Raw genomic sequence first — 16,794 nt, 5'->3', positions numbered from 1 at the left:
TCCTTTTGATATTTAGGAAGGTTTTACTTTTCTAGTAGTTACTTTTGCACTGTTATCTTTTTGAAAGGCCTCCGTTCCTCTGTTTTATTATTTAATCTTCACTATCTGGTTTGGGAGTTTTTAATGTTATCCTTTGATACCCACCAACTGCCTACTCAACAATCAGTGAACTCACTCTGCTTTCCTCACTGATGAGTGGGCATGTGAGTTGTTTCTAGTTTTTGGCAATTATGAATAAAGCTACTATAAACGACAAAAAAGGGATCTCCAGGTAAAGATGGTGGGGCACATTTATAGCTTTTCGCTGAGCGCATTCAGCCTGTATCTAAAACTTGTCCAGATTGAATATGCTTTGTCTGCTGTAGCTGGAGGAGCCCCTTCAGTGGGAATTATAGCTGCAAATGGTGTAGTATCAGCAACTGAGAAGAAACAGAAATCCATTCTGTAAGATGAGTGAAACGTGCACCAAGTGGAAGTGATGACCGAGCGTAGAGGTTTGGTGTATGGTGGCATAAGTCCAGATCTCAGAGCGCGGGTGCGCAGAGCTGGAAAACTAGTTCAGCAATCTATCTCGTTTACCAAGAACGCATTCTCACAACTCTGCTAGTACAGAGCTTAACTTCTGTGATGCAAGAATACACCCAGTCAGTGTCTCCACTTGGAGTTTTTTTTTTTAATTACTTGTGGTTGGAATGAGGGATGGCCATATTTATTTCGGTCAGATCCATCTGGACCTTACTTTGCCTGGAAAGTCACATCAATGGGAAAGAACTATGTGAATGGGAAACCATTCCTTGAGAAAAGACATAACCAAGATCTGGAACTTGAAGATGCCACTCATATAGCCAAATTAATGCTAAAGGAAAGTTTGGAAGGGCAAAGGACAGAAGATTACATAGAAGTTGGAATCTTCAGTGAAGCCAGGTTTACACGTCTTACTCCAGCTGAAGTTAAGGATTACTTAGCTGCCCTAGCATAATAATAAAGTGACTGAAAAATCCAGAATTTCAGATAATCTATCTACTTAAACATATCTAAATTATACTTTGTCTTGTCAACTTTTTGCATACTTATTTCTACATAGTTTAATGGACTGATATTTTTAAAATGACACACAAATCATAATAAATTGTTAAAAAAAATTTCCCCACACCCTTTTATACCTCCATTCTTTCCTCAATGGTCTTCCCACTGATTAGAGAACACCTCTGCCATAGTGTGTGACTCCTACTTTTTGTTCAAAACTCAGCTCTGAAGGAAACTCACTTATGAAATTTTCCCGGAACTCCCCCCAGGCTGGGCTAGGTGCCCCTCTTATATTCAGCCCTGTAGCACAAAATTTGAAGCCTCCCAATAAATCTAATCACAAATTATTTTCCAGCTTTGTCTCTCACTATGGTCCATCATAGGCTTATAGGCAGGTTTGCATAGTGGTTAAGAGAGAGGACTCTGATATCAGACTGCTAGGATTAAAATTCTGGTTCTACTATTTCTAATTATGTGACCTTGGGAGAATTTCCTAATTCTGAGCCTCTTTCTTTTTTAAAAATTAATTATTAATTAATTATTAATTTTTGACTGCATTGGGTCTTTGTTGCTGCACGTAGGCTTTCTGTAGTTGCAACAAGTAGGGGCTACTCTTCGTTGTGGCGCCCAGGCTTCTCATTGTGGTGACTTCTCTTATTGCGGAGCACAGGCTCTAGGTGCGTGGGCTTCAGTAGTTGTGGCATGTGGGCTCAGTAGTTGTGGCTCACGGGCTCTAGAGCACAGGCTCAGTAGTTGTGCCACATGCACTGAGTTGCTCCGCAGCATGTGGGATCTTCCCGGACCAGGGCTCGAACCCATGTCCCCTGCATTGGCAGGCAGATTCTTAACCACTGTGCCACCAGGGAAGTCCCTGAGCCTCTTTCTTTGTAGGAAATATGGAGAGTTTAATATCACCAACCTCCAGATAAACTCAGGTGCCGTGATAATGAGGTAATTCACTTACTAAGTTGTCTCACACTTTCTAAGCACTCTCTACATATTAGCCGTAATGTTACTATTAGTGATAGTTGGCAATAGTGTATCTCATGCTGGACTTTGCTTGTTTTTCCTAAAGTCTGATTGACACTGGAAGCCCAAAACCTGTAGTTTGAGAACTTTCTACCATGTTAAAAGTTCAACCTAGAATTAAGTCCACAGGGAAGAAGGAAGTCAAGATATGTATAGTGATACAGGGGAGAAGACAGTGCACTCAACCTGTGAAAATAGATCAAGAGTGGGTTAGAGCTCAGAAAGAAATGCTTTGTAAGGCTTATTCTAATGGTGGAGAGAAGATCAGTCTGGCCAGAGGAGACATTTGCATCAACACAGGAGTGGTATTTCAAGTTATCCTTAGAAGAGGCTTTGGATTAGATTATACTGAGATTTATTTTAAGGGACTAAAAGTCATCAGAATTTATTATTTTATTTCATAAACCAAATTATAGATATATTATATGTATTTTATGTTTCAATTAAGGCAAATACCTTAGGTGATTCACATACTTTGATGAATTTTCTTTCTCCTTATGCCAAGCATTTGTAAAATAAAATGGTTGGGTGGGATGATTACTAAGGCAGCCTATAGTCTTTCAAGATTACCTCTACCTTGACATTCTATGACATTTCAAAAAATTCTCTTTTCCTAAGAAGATTTCTGTGGTAGAGAAAGAATTGTAATATAGCAACAATCTTCTTAATGCGCTTTCCTTGATGGAGGGTCATTTAGAGTTTAATAGGATTAATTTGGCTGACATGTTCAATTTTAAAAGGAATCTCTGTTCTTGGCCAGCCAGTATGGATTTTGACAGGCTAAAAGCTCAGATCCTGCCAATTTCACCCAGGAGTATGGCCCCTTAAGCCGTGGATCTGGCTGAAAGCTGCTTGCAGACACTGGTTGCGGAGATGATGCATAGATGGTTGGACGAAATGTTCTGCTCCTGAGCTCCCATATGGAGCAAATCCTCCTTGACCTCCAGGCTATCCTAGCCCAGTCTCTGGGACCCTCTTCCTAATCTGTGCTAATAGGATAATCAGATTTAGAGGGGAAGAGAGTTCCTCCACCACAGGCCTCATGCACAATTGAAGATGGATTTCATACTAAGAAAGTTCATCCCAAAAGGCAATGGAAAAATTTCCAGTTATGGAGGCAGCCTTGGCAGCCCCATAAATTCTCCTCTCCCTCTGCAGCTCTTCTCTTTCTGTATCTTCAGGATCATGGAAGAATAGCTTTCTATTGGTGGTACTGGTGTTTTCAGTAGCAACGGTTCTTTTATCTTCTTCCAGGTCTGGCAGGGACACTTTTAAATTCCAGCTGCTTTAAAATTTTTGCATCTTATTTAAAATGGATAACCAACAAGGACCTATACTGTACTCTGCTCAATATTATGTAACAACCTAAATGGAAAAAGAATTTGAAAAAGAATAGATATATGTATATGTATAACTGAATCACTTTGCTGTACACCTGAAACTATCACAACATTGTTAATCAACTATACCCCAATATAACATAAAAAGTTAAAAAAATTTGTTTGCATCTTATGCTTCTTCCTCTGGATAAGAGGGACCTTAGCGACTGAGAGCAGGGAAGCGATAAATAATTAGGGCCAACCCAGCAGAAGCTGAACCCACTGGGATATAGGATAGATTGGTCCCCTTACACAAGAAAATATTGCCAATTAGCTAGATAGATTCCATCTTTATCTTTCCTCTAAAGTTGAAGTTGAAGGAGAGGATAACAGAAAAAAACAGGTATTGATCCATGGAACAAATTACTATGACTACCATGTTTTGGCACATTGAACTTAATTGATTGGAGAGGACTTGTCCTGGAGTAAAAGCATGGTGATGCCGTCAGGTTACCTTATGACCTGAGTACCTGACCCTGGAAGGCAACACTTGTATTGGTTAAGACTTATGTTTTGACTTGACTTCAGTCTAGGCCTACTGTACATATATGCATTACCTGGACAAGTTACTTAATTTCTCTCTATATTAGTCTTCTCTTCTCTAAAGTTAGGGTAATAATAATGTTTCCCTCATAGAGTTGTAGTAAGATTAGATGAATTAATTTAAATGCTCAATACATACCAGTTAATTTAAGGCCTGGACGATATCTTTTTTCCCTCTGTATTCTTTAACCCCAAATCCAGGTTTCTTGGCCCAAAGTGACATGTTCTGTATCCTGAATTAGATTGGAGGCAGGGGCAGTGGAAAGAAAAGTTTAGTTTAGAGAAACTTTGTAATTAAAAAATAGTCAGGACATGGTCAATCCTTTTATGAGAGGTAAGAGGAAACCAAAGCTCATTTTTAAGTTTGGGACTTCAGAGGCAACGACAATGGTGAAACTAGGGAGTGAGAAGTTAGGAGAGAAAACGTTTCAAGACAGAAGGTGACTTTAACTGCTGATATATAGATACTGAGGCATTGTTAGAGCACCCAGAGCAAATGTCCAGCAGGCAAATGCAGGAACTGGGAAAATAATTTTTTTTTGTTTACCTCTAGAAACTAGGAAAAGATTCTGAATATAATATGATTTTGATGACTTTATTTTGGATAGTTTTGCTCAAGATTTTAAATAGTATATAATTTCCTTCTTCTGTCCACCAGCATTTGAATGCATTTTTAACTTAATTTTTAAATTACACTTTGTTTTTTGGAGGAATTTTACATTATAATTCTTTTCCAGGGGGTATAAATTTTATTGTTTTCCTCTAAGAATTTTACCCTTATCTGAACATGTTTCGATCTTTATTTTAACTTTAATGTCAGCAGAGTCAATAAACAAAGTACATGTTCTGGGACCTAGGAGTTCTAACTACACAGGAGTGTGTTCATTATTTATTGCTTCATTGATTCACAACTCAGAAATCTCTTTAAAAGAAAGTCTATTAGGAAATGTCTCCCTTTCAAAAGAGATGTTCTGAGAATAATCCTGTTAGGCTAGAAGCTTGCTAAGCTTGTTAACTCTAGACACATTTCTCTACAAAGGGGAGAAAAAAATGTAAATAGAATGAATGTGACAAGTAAATGTTGATAGAAAACATATATTTAATTTCAGAAAATAGTAACTACATTATATTCAAATGTCAGTTTCATGCCAGGACACATTTGATGACCTTGTAAGATCTAAACTTGATAACATTTAGATGAAAAGTGAAAAATTCTGTCTATCTTCAAATATTTGGATCAATGTGATTCTTTAAATAGTCATATGTATTTTTAAATTTAAGAGAAAAATAATCTCTTACATATTTTCATATATTTTTCAACTTTCATACTCTTTATTTCTTCCTGAAGATTTAGGTTTCCATTCCCTTCAGCCTGAAGAACTTTAGCATTTTTGGCAGTGCAGGTCTGCAGGCCATGAAATCTTAGTTTTCTCTTATTTGAAAATGTCCTTATTTGATCTTGATTTTTGAGGGATAATTTTGCTGGAGATAAAATTTTGCATTCACTATTTAAAAAAAACATTTCAGCACTTTAAAAATCATTGTTTCTGATGAGAAGTCAGTGATTCTTTTTCCTTTGTGTGCAATGTGTTATTTTTCTTTGTCTACTGTTAAGATTTTCTCTTTGGTTTTCACCAGATTGACTATGATGGGTCTAGGAATAGTTCTTTTTGCATTAATTCTGCTTGGTGTTTACTGTAAATTTATTACTTTGACCAAATTTGAAAACAATTCAACTATTGAAATTGAAAATTCTTTCAAAAATTTTTTCTACCCCATACTTTCTCTTCACTCATTCTGGGACTCCAATTACACATATAGTAGGCCTTTTGATATTGTCCCACAAGTCCCTGAGGCTCTGTTCCTTTCATATTTTCAATCTTCTTTTCTACTTGTCTTTATTTTTTTTAATATTTATTTATTTAATTTACTTATTTAATTAATTTTTTTGGCTGCGTCGGGTCTTAGTTGTGGCACATGGTCTCTTTGTTGTGGCACGCAGGCTACAGTGTGAGTGGGCTCTGTAGTTTGTGGAAAGCAGGCTCTCTCATTGAGGTGTGTGAGCTCAGTAGTTGCCCCACAGCATGTGGGATCTTAGTTCCCCGACCAGGGATTGAACTCGTGCCCCCTGCATTGGAAGGCAGATTTCTTACCACTGGACCACCAGGGAAGTTCCTCTACTCGTCTTTAGATGGGATCACATCCACTGATCTAGTTTCAAGTTGGCTGATCTTTCCTCTATCATCTCCACTCTGATGCTAAGCCCATCTGGTAACACTTTAATTTCAGATATAACATGTTCTAGGTGAAGAAATTATATTTGATTCCTTTATAGTTTTTATTTTTCTGCTGAGATGTCCTAATTTTCACACACTATGAGAGTATTTTCCTTTGCATCCTTGTGCATAATTATAGTAGCTGCTTTAAAATCCTAGTCTGCTAATGTCAACATCAGAGTCATCTCAGGACTGGTCTATATTATATTGTCTTTTCTCTTGAGAATGGGCCATGTTTTTCTATTTATTTATATGTTGAGAAATTTTGTATTGTATCCTGGACATTGTGAAGAATGTGTTATAGAAACTCTTGATTCTATTATGTTCCTTTGAAGAATATTGATTTTTTTAAAAAAGAATCAGGCTGGTAACTTGGCTGAACTGAAATTGAAAATTTTTGTCTCTCCTGCAATAGGTGGCAGCTCAAATTTCAATTCAGTTCTTTTATCCTTAAGACTCCCATCCATCAGAAAGTTATAAAGCTAAAATTTTACCCAGTGCCATTCCCTTTTTACAAGTATTGACTCCACTCCATTTTCTGCCTGCTTCTGTTCACCCTTCCGTACCTTCAGTTAATTGTTTTATACCTTGTCCAGAGTTTGTAGTTGTTATTTCCTGGAGGGTTGGTCTGATAGGAGCCACTCAACCATACTGAAAGTAAAACTACACCACCTCTTTCCCCATTCTCCAGAAAATGGAATGGCTGTTTACAAAAAATTCATTGTCTTGAGCATTTTTGTTCTTCTCTCACTTATTATTCACTTTTCCTTTTCCTATTGCCTTCCTAAAAATAGGGAGTAGTCTTGTACATGTGAAGGGTAGAATGTTTGAGCAGATGACAGAAAGTATCCACTCTTTTTTGTCCTCTTCACATTATTAAACTGCAGGGAATTTACCTATATCTCTGGGCAGGTAACACCAAAAGAGGGAGTGCATTGAGTATACTATATAGATAGAAATAAAAATGCAGTACAAGTCTGAATTGCAGAGATTATTTGAAATCAGCAGCTTTTCTTCATGCTGGGAAGGCTAGTATTATCCCTTTGACTAGAAAAAAATAGGTGATGTGTATAAGAAAATGAATTTATTAAAAAATGTTATACTATGGAAATTCCCTGGTGGTCCAGTGGTTAGGGCTCTGCACTTACACTGCAGGGGGCATGGGTTCAATCCCTGGTTGGGGAACTAAGCTCCTGCATACTGCACTGCGTGACTAAAAAAAAAAAAAAAAAAGCTATATTAAATATATTACACTAATCACAATTATAAGCATTTCCCAAATTTTGTTTAGATGAACATGTACACCAAGACAGTTCTTGGAAAAAGGTTATGTGATTCAATAAATTTGAAAAAAAATGATTTGGGGAATAAAAAAGTGGGTTTATTGCCACTCACATATTATAGGTTCCCCAAGATTGAGAGTACAATAAAATCCTCTTAGCACTGGTTAACTATGCTGAACGTGATTAGTTCTTTCTTGGATGATTCAGAAAGTACATGAAGATCTTTCCTTGTCTTGCTTTCTCTTTTTACATCCTCTGCCTAATTTCATCCATTTCTATGTCTTTAAATGCCATCAATGAGTTGATGACTCCCAAATTTATTTTAGTCAAAAACCTCTTCTCTGAGTACATTCAACAGCCTACCTGGCAGTTCTACTTTGATGTTTCATAGACATTTCAAAATCAACATTCCAATCTAGAATTTTAATTCTAACCCCAGCCACAAGTATATTCCTACCTAGTCTTTCTTATTTTAATAAATGACATCACCATTTACTTATGCTGAAAAGTTTGGAGTCATCACTGATTCCTCTTTCACATTAGTGAGTCCTATTTGCTGTTGCTTCTCTTGCCAAAGTATACTTTGAACCCATCTACTAGTTCAAGACATTACTATCAGTTAAATATGGAGGAAAAGATGTTTGTCATGTTATTCTCTGAGAACTAAAGTCCTATGGATTATTTTCATGACTAAATTTTACTGTTTTATATTTTTCATTTTCTCATTACTACCTGATTAATGAAGAGTAGGACATGTAAAATCACCTGTGATAATTTAGATAAGGGGTCAGAAAAACTATGTCTATGGGCCATATTTGACTTACCACATGTTTTTGTAGATAAAGTTTTATTGGAACACAGCAAGGTCCATTCTTTTAAATACAGTCTATGGCTGCTTTTGTGTTACAACAGCAGAGAAGTTGTGACAGAGGCTGTGACAGAGGCTGTAAAACCCACTAAACTTAAGATATTTACTATCTGATCGCTTATAGAAAATGCCAATTTGCCAATTCCTGATTTAAATTAGTGAATCTTTGGGTCATTATCATTTTTTTTTCCCTACACCAGATGAGGTTACATTTCTCAGGAGATGTCAAGCCATGGAGATCAGGAAAGGAAAATAAAAATCTTGAGCAGCTATTTGATTTTCTACCTATCAAAAGTAATTTGTACATCCTGCCAACACCTTTAGGTAATGAAGATTGATCAAATATTTTAAATAAATTATATATATTCAAGATATGATGTTGCATATTGAAGCCAAGAAGACAAATAACAAGACAAGGATAATAACAAGGTGACTATAGTAAGTCCTTATGTATCAATAATTACTTTAAATGTAAATAAATTATTTATCCAGTCAAAACACAGAGAATGGCTGAATGGATTTAAAAAGGACCCAACTATATGTTGCCTACAAGACTCACTTCACTTTAAGAACAGACATTGGGTGAAAGTGAAGGGATGGAAAAATATATTACACATAAATGGAAACTAAAACAGAGTAGGGGTAACTATACTTATATTGGAAAAATAGCCTTTAAATAAAAAGTTGTAACAAAAGACAAAACAGGTTATTGCATAATGACAGAGGCATCAATTCCACAACAGGATACAAAAATTGTAAATACATATGCACTAAACATTAGAGTACCCAAATATATTAAGCAAATGCTAACAAATCTGAAGATAAAAATAGACAGTGATGCAATAATAGCAGGGGACTTAAATACTGTACTGTCAACAATGGATAGATCATCTAGACAGAAACTCAGTACGGAAACACTGGTCTTGAACTACACTTAGACCAAATGGACCTAGCAGACATTACAGAACATTCCATTCAACAGTAACATTAATATACATTCTTCTTGAACACACAGAGAGCATTCTCCAGGATAGACCATATTTTAGGTCACAAAACAAGACTTAGCGAATTTAAGAAGATGGAAGTATCAAGTATGTTTTCTGATCACAATTGCATAAAACTAGAAATCAGGAGGAAAACTGGAAAATTCACAGATATGTGGAATTAAATAGCACCCTTCTGAGCAAAGATTCAAAGAAGAAATCAAAGGGAAAATCAAAAAGTATCTTAAAAAAAGAAAAATGGAAACACAACATACCAAAACTTATGAAACACAGCAAAAGAAGTTATAAGAGGGAAGTTTATAGTGAAAAATGCTTACATTAAGAGAAAATAAAGATCTCAGATAAACAACCTACATTTACATCTTGAGGAACTAGAAAAAGAAGAATACACTAAGCCCAAAATTAGCAGAAGGAAGGAAATAATAAAGATCAGAGCAGAAAATGAAATACAGACTAGAAAAACAGCAGAAAAGATCAGCAAAACTAAGTGCTGTTTTTTAAAAAAATAAACAAAGTTGACAAACCTGTAGCTAAACTAAGAAAAAAGGAGAGATGACTCAAATAAATAAAATTAGAAGTGAAAGAGGAGATATTACAACTGTTATCACAGAAATACAAAGGATCATAAGAGATTGCTAGGAACAATTACAAACCAACAAATTGGATAACCTAGAAGAAATGGAAAAATTCCTAGAAACATACAACCTACCAAGAGTGAACCATGAAGAAATAGAAAATCTGAAAAGACCAATTACTAGTAAGATCGAATTGGTAATTAAAGGTCTCCAAACAAAGAAAAGCCCAGGATCAGATGGCTTCCTGGGTGAATTCTACTAAAAATTTAAAGAAGAAGTAACACCAATCCTTCTTAAACTTCCAAAAATTGAAGGGGAAGGAAAACTTCCTAACTCATTTTATGAGGCTGGCATTAACATCATACCAAAGCCAGATAAGGACATTACAAGCAAAGAAAATTACAGGCAATATCTTTGATGAACATAAATTCAAAACACTTTAACAAAATATTAGAAAACAGATTCAATAGCATGTTGAAAGGATTAAACACCATAATCAAGTGGGATTTGTGCTTGGGATACAGGGATGATTCTATATAAGCTGATCAATAAATTTGATAATATACCACATTAACAGTATAAAAGGCAAAAATCATATGATCATTTCAATAGATGCAGAAAAAGCATTTAACAAAATTCAACATCCTTTCATGATAGAAATTCAACAAATTAGGTATAGAAAGAATGTACCTCAACATAATAAAGTCCACATATGAAAAACTCACTCAACAGTGAAAAGTTGAAAACATTTCCTCTAAGATCAGGAACAAGACAAAGGTGCCCACTCTCACCACATTTACTCACACAGTGCTGTAAGTCCTAGCTAGAACAATTAGGCAAGACAAAGAAATAAAAAGCATCCAAATAGGAAAGGAAGAAGTGAAATTGTCTCTGTTTGCAGATGACATGATCTTATATATAGAAAACCCCAAAGATTCCACCAAAAAACTGTTAGGACTAATAAACAAATTCAGTAAAGTTGCAGGATACAAAGTAAATATATAAAACCAGTTGTGTTTCTATATACTAACAATGAGTTATCTGAAAGAGAAATTAAGAAAACAACCTCATTAATATCATCAAAAAGAATGAAATACTTAGGAATAAATTTAACAAAGGAAGTGAAAAACCTTACACTGGAAAGTATAACATGGATAAAAGAAATTGGAAAAGACAAAAATAAGTGGAAAGATTTCCTGCATTCATGGTTGGAAGAATTAATATTGTTAAAATATCCATACTACACAAAGCAATCTAGAGATTTCATGAAATCCCTATCGAAATCCCAATGGCATTTTTCATAGAAATAGAAAAAATAGTTCTAAAATTCATATGGAACCACAAAGACCCTGGATAGCCAAAGCAATCTTGAGAAAGAGGAACAAAGCTGGAGGCATCACACTTCCTGATTTCAAACTATATTACAAAGCTATAGTAATTAAAACAGTATGGTACCAGGATTAAAAACAGACACATAGGTCAATGGAACAAAATAGAGAGCCCGGAAATAAAACCCCATACATGGTCAACTAATCTTTGACAAGAGCTCCAAGAACACACAATGGGAAAAGGACAGTCTCTGCAATAAATGGTGTTAGGAAAACTGGACAGCCATAAGCTGAAGAATGAAACTGGACCCCTATCTTATACCACTCACAAAAATTAACTCATAATGAATTAAAGACTTAAATGTAAGACTGAAACCATAAAAATCCCAGAAGAAAACATAGGGATAAATATCCTTGACATAGGCAGCAAAAGCAAAAATAAAGTGAGACTATATCAAACTTAAAAGCTTCTGCACAGCAAAGGAAACAATCAACAAAATTTAAAGACAACCTATAGAATAGGAGAGAATATTTGCAAACCATACATCTGTTAAGGGGTTAATATCTAAAATGTATAAGGCGCTCAAACTCAATAGCAAAACAAACAAACAAACAAAACCCCAAGTAATCCAAATTGGCAAATAACCTGAATAGACATTTCTCAAAAGAAGACATAAAAATGGCCAACACATACATAACAATGTGCTCAACATCACTAATCGTTAGGGAAATACAAATCAAAACCACAATGAGATATCACCTCACACCTGTTAGGATGGCTGTTATCAAAAAACCAAGAAATAAGCAAGTGTTGTCGAGGACGTGGAGAAAAGGGAACCCTTGTGCACTGTTGGTGGGAATGTAAACTGGTGCAACAATAATGGAAAACAGTACAGAGGTTCCTCAAAAGATAAAAAATATAACAACCATAAGATCCAGCAAACTCACTTCTGAGTTTATATCTGAAGAAAACATGCACTTCTGTGTTCGTTGCAGCATTATACATAACCAAGATATGGAAATAACCTCATTGTCTTGACAGATGAATGGATAAAGAAAATGTGGTATAATATATACAATGAAATATTATTTAGCCAGAAAAAAAACAAATCTGCCATTTGTGACAACATGTATAAACCTGGAGGACGTTATAAGTGAAATAAACCAGACAGAGAAAGACAAATACTATATGATCACATTCATATATGGAATCTTAAAAAAAGGTCAAGCTCATAAAGCAGAGTAGAACAGTGGTTGTCAGAGGTGAGGGAGGGGAAGTGGGGAGATGTTGGTCAAAGGATACAGACTTCCAGTTATGAATAAGTTCTGGAGATCTAATGTACAGCATGGTTACTATTGCTAATAATATTGTACTGTATACTTGAAATTTGCTAAGAGAGTAGATCTTAAACATTCTCACCATAGATAGATTTGTGTGGGGGTGTTTGTGTTAACTTGATTATGGCTATTGATACATAATACATATTTATCAATTCCTCAAGTTGTACACTTTATGTACAATCCTATTTGTCAATTATACTTCAATAAAGCTGGAAAAAAGAAAATATGTTCTATCTTCAGGGTCTCACTTTGCTTTAAAAAGAGATGTTTATTCATTATGAATATGAATCCAAGCGTTTGGATGAATATAAGAGAACCAAATGCAACAGAAATTTAAGATCATCTTTTCCTTTAACATGAAAAATTTGGTATTTTGTATTTCATTGGATAAATTATGAATCATTTTCTAGACCCTGAGGTTGTATATTTTATGATGCGGCTGTGACATAGCTGCCATGATTGGCTTCTTTTTAATACATATGAATTTTTATGCCCCACAGGAAGAGAGCATAGATTATTTCATTGTATTTATGAGTCTCCTGTAATTTGAATAAATTCCATGATCAATGCAGATGTTTACTTGGAAAAAAAAAACAAAAGAAAATAAAAATCTCTTGGCTCTTGAGAGAAAACTTCATTATAAAGTTGGATCTCAAGTTACAGGATCAAGAAATGCATGTTATATTGATAAATTAATATATTAACAATAGTAATAGTGTTCAGTAAGTTTACAAACTGAATGTCATATTGGCTGATTTTGGTGCAGAAGATCAAACAGCTACATACTCCATCTTATGACTCATTTCCTCCAGTTAGTCACTGAGTCATAACTCATCTTTGTTCATCATATCCACGCAAGATGTCTCATGATGAACTCCAAAGTACCTTATGTTCTTTTTAACTAGGTAGGGAGGTATCTAAATGCATCTTCATTTTCTTTCAACAATATATTAAGTGACTCATGGGCAGCACCATGAGTTATCATTAAACATTAACTGAATGGTTCAGGCTCTTTCTCCTCATTTTCCTTTCTTACATACTTGTCCTCCTTTAAACTTTCTCTAACTTTCACATCCCCTTTTCTGCCTCTAACACAATCCAAGTAAACTAACTTTGTGCTTGGAACTGATGTGAAATTTTCCCATAATTGAGGTCAAGTTTTACAACTGAGTCAAAAATCCACTCCCTTTCAATTGTTACCTACCTCAAGTTACCTGACAATTATCCCTCTCTTTCCTGGATTTAGCTTCTGCACCAAAAGAATAATTTCCTCCCCTGTCACATCTTAATGCCCCTCTACCAGCGAGAAGGGCTAGTTGTTGAGATGGGATAATAAAGCCATTCCTAAGAGGACAAGGTGGCTGGATTCAAAACACAGAGGCAGGAGTCTGAGACATAGATGACTTGAATTCGTTCTTGTATTGTAGTCAGGATGATAAAGACATTAGTTTGGTATGTGTGTGCAGACTGAGTCAATCTCCATTTCCTGTGTTGGAGAGAAGGAGACCTTAGAGAAAATTTGGTTGAATGACAAGGAAAGAGTAGAAACAATGTGTGCTAGATTTTATGAAATTGAGAGACTTCAAAAGGTGCTAAGAATAGATTGGGACATCTTTTCTAACAGTATTTGTACTTGTTTGTAATGAACAAAAAACCCTGCCTTCTTCATCTGAATGAATGTCATTTAGAGGTAAGAAATAACCTCTGGGAAAGGATAAGACTTTGGGTCCATATAGCTTAGATCTCAGTTTGTTCCAAGAGTCCATACAAAGTCATTTTAAAGAATACATCCTATAGTTTCTCTTTCTTTAGGACAGTGATGACATGATTTAGTGACCATTTAAAATCTGTTAATGACAAGAAGAAGCACTGCTAGGGGAAGAGCAGGATAAACAGTCTTTCTCCTTGAGCACACTCTGCAAATGTAGCTCCTTTTCAACAATATTTTTATAATAATATGTTGCCTAAAGTTAACAGCACTGTATTGTGCACTTAAAACTTTTGTTAAGAGAGTAGATCTCATGTTAAGTGTATTTACCACACACACACACAATAACAACAAAGAAAAACACCGCACAGGGGCAGGAGGAGTCTTTTGAAGGTGAGGGATATGTTTATTACGTTAATCGTAGTGATGGTCTCACAGGTATATGCATATGTCTAAACTCATCAAGTTGTATACATTAAATATATACAGTTTTTTGTATATCAATTGTACCTCAATAAAGCTATTTAAAAAAAGAGTAGGGCTTCCCTGGTGGTGCAGTGGTTGGGAATCTGCCTGCCAACGCGGGGGATGCGGGTTCGAGCCCTGGTCTGGGAGGATCCCACGTGCCGCGGAGCAACTGGGCCCGTGAGCCACAACTACTGAGCCTGCGCGTCTGGAGCCTGTGCTCCGCAACAGGAGGGGCCGCGATGATGGTGAGAGGCCCGCGCACTGCGATGAAGAGTGGCCCCCGCTTGCCACAACTAGAGAAAGCCCTCGCATGGAAACGAAGACCCAACACAGCCATAAATAAATAAATAAATAAATAGCGTTCCCTTTAAAAAAAAAAAAAAAGAGTAATGTGTTAACTCAACAGGGAAGGCTATGTTGAGAATATTTTAGGAAAAGCAAGACTGTGAAATAAAGGGAAGGTATATAGATGGTTATGGGGATGGGGGGCTATACATATGTTGCCCCACCAATGAAGGAGACAGATTCCGGACCCCTTGTAGTTAGAATCAAATTGTGCCTCAGATGATAATGTGGGTACAAAACGTATAGGTGATTTACTGCCTGAATCGGGAGAGCAGTGGGAATCAGTACTCCCAATGCAGGTGATAAATCAGTCCTTAGCCTCCCTCTCAGAGTTGACCCTGGAAGCTGCTGTGTCAGAGAGAATTACCCTCCTGACCTGCAAGCCCAGGTGGGTGTTGTGTCACACACCTTGACAGACAACTTCTATCACCGTGCTGTATATGTATGTATGTGTATATATATATATATGTATTTGTAAAATGTACTGGTTTTTTCCTATGCTGAGTAAAACCTATCTCTCAGCTTCTCTGAGGTTATCTCAATATTGATGAGAAAGTAGTTTGTTTATTTCGAAACCCCAGGGGCCAGATCATAGTGTTCTCTAGACTGAGTCATAAAAAGAAAGCTAAATGCATTACCTGTTCCTTAATGAAAAACATGGGTGTGAGATCTCACTAAAGTTCATATGATTCACAAGGAAGAAATGAAAAGGACAGCCTATGGAACAGTATCAATGCAGTTGAACTTTCCTTCTCCTGGTAATTACAAGCCCTCAATTTTATTTGGGTTCAGCATGTTTAATGAAGGAAAATCAGTTTCTAAGGAGAATCATTTTACTAAAATAGATGAACTAATAACTGGTACTAATGACATTTTTTAGCTATGGAAATTATACTTATACTCTGCATTTAGTACCTTTTAAAAAATATTTATTTATTTATTTTTAACATCTTTATTGGAGTATAATTGCTTTAAAATGGTGTGTTAGTTTCTGCTGTATAACCAAGTGAATCAGCTATACATATACATATATCCCCATATCTCCTCCCTCTTGTGTCTTCCTCCCACCCTCCCTATTCCACCACTCTAGGTGGACACAAAGCACCGAGCTGATCTCCCTGTGCTATGCAGCTGCTTCCCACTAGCTATCTATTTTACATTTGGTAGTGTATATATGTCCATGCCATTCTCTCACGTCGTCCCAGTTTACCCTTCCCCCTCCCCATGTCCTCAAGTCCATTCTCTACGTCTGTGTCTTTATTCCTGTCCTGCCCCTAGGTTCTTCAGAACCAATTTTTTTTTTACATTCCATATATATGTGTTAGCATAAGGTATTTGTTTTTCTCTTTCTGACTTACTTCACTCTGTATGACAGTCTCTGGGTCCATCCACCTCACTACAAATAACTCAATTTCATTTCTTTTCATGACTGAGTAATATTCCATTTTATATATGTGCCACATCTTCTTTATCCATTCATCTGTTGATGGACACTTAGGTTGCTTCCATGTCCTGGCTATTATATATAGAGCTGCAATGAACATTGTGGTTCATGAGTCCTTTTGAATTGTGGTTTTCTCAGGGTATATGCCCAGTAGTGGAATTGCTGGGTTGTATGGTA

At 36.0% G+C, this 16,794-nt stretch overlaps 1 non-coding gene and 1 pseudogene across 1 annotated transcript; both read left to right on the top strand.

Moving 5' to 3' along the window:
* Nucleotides 1–277: 277 nt before the first annotated feature.
* Nucleotides 278–979, top strand: LOC102998094 (proteasome subunit alpha type-2-like; annotated as a pseudogene).
* A 6,386-nt stretch (nt 980–7,365) lies between these two features.
* TRNAV-UAC (transfer RNA valine (anticodon UAC)) lies at nt 7,366–7,438 on the top strand. The gene has a single exon. It is a non-coding gene; the product is annotated as a tRNA-Val (tRNA).
* The last annotated feature ends 9,356 nt before the right edge of the window (nt 7,439–16,794 follow it).

Source organism: Balaenoptera acutorostrata, chromosome 8 (assembly GCF_949987535.1).
Source record: "Balaenoptera acutorostrata chromosome 8, mBalAcu1.1, whole genome shotgun sequence".
Lineage (NCBI taxonomy): Eukaryota > Metazoa > Chordata > Mammalia > Artiodactyla > Balaenopteridae > Balaenoptera > Balaenoptera acutorostrata.
This window is presented reverse-complemented; position numbering and strand designations above follow the sequence as displayed.